We start from the raw sequence: 679 nt of genomic DNA, 5'->3' as shown, positions 1-679 counted from the left end.
ACATTCTATATATTTCTAATTTCTAAAATTCAATTACAAAACTGCTGTTTTCCTGCACACAAAACTTCTTTTTTCTTCTTTTTTTAGAATTTAGGGGAGACTAAAATGACAAATAATTTGATAACCAATACTTCCCAATATAAAAGTCAAGATAAAACATATCCACTAATTGTTTTTGTCATTATATTTTCAAAATCTAAGAGGCTTTTAAAATTGCACAGCTTGTTGGTCATGTAATGTCAAATTGCACTACAAATTTGTAAATTTCAGAAAATTTTCCTTTTTCCTTCTTACAAGTTCCAAGAATACCAAAACAGCAGCCTTTCCCTTGCAGGCTAAAGTCACAACAGAGATTGTTAACTCTAAATGATCAATAATATTTAAATACCTACTACATGTCCAAAAACACAAAGCTAGATAAAACAATGAAACAGGCTATTTGCATACATAAAGCTTTATTACCCCTCAAGTGTCTATTCAAGTGTCCCGACCAGCATAAAAGCCATATATACAAAGCAAGATATAAAAAAGATTTAGTTTATATTAAGGTGGGAAATAACCTCTGGAATGCATTTTTCTTGTTTTATAAGACAAAAACTGCTGAATAATAATCTTATCTTGTCCTAAATAGATGTCTGATTTTCACATACCACACATTATGTTTTACTAATTAACTAAC

The sequence above is a fragment of the Penaeus monodon genome, chromosome 22 (genome assembly GCF_015228065.2).
Source record: "Penaeus monodon isolate SGIC_2016 chromosome 22, NSTDA_Pmon_1, whole genome shotgun sequence".
In the NCBI taxonomy this organism is placed as follows: Eukaryota; Metazoa; Arthropoda; class Malacostraca; order Decapoda; family Penaeidae; genus Penaeus; species Penaeus monodon.
Note: the sequence above shows the minus strand (reverse complement) of the source record.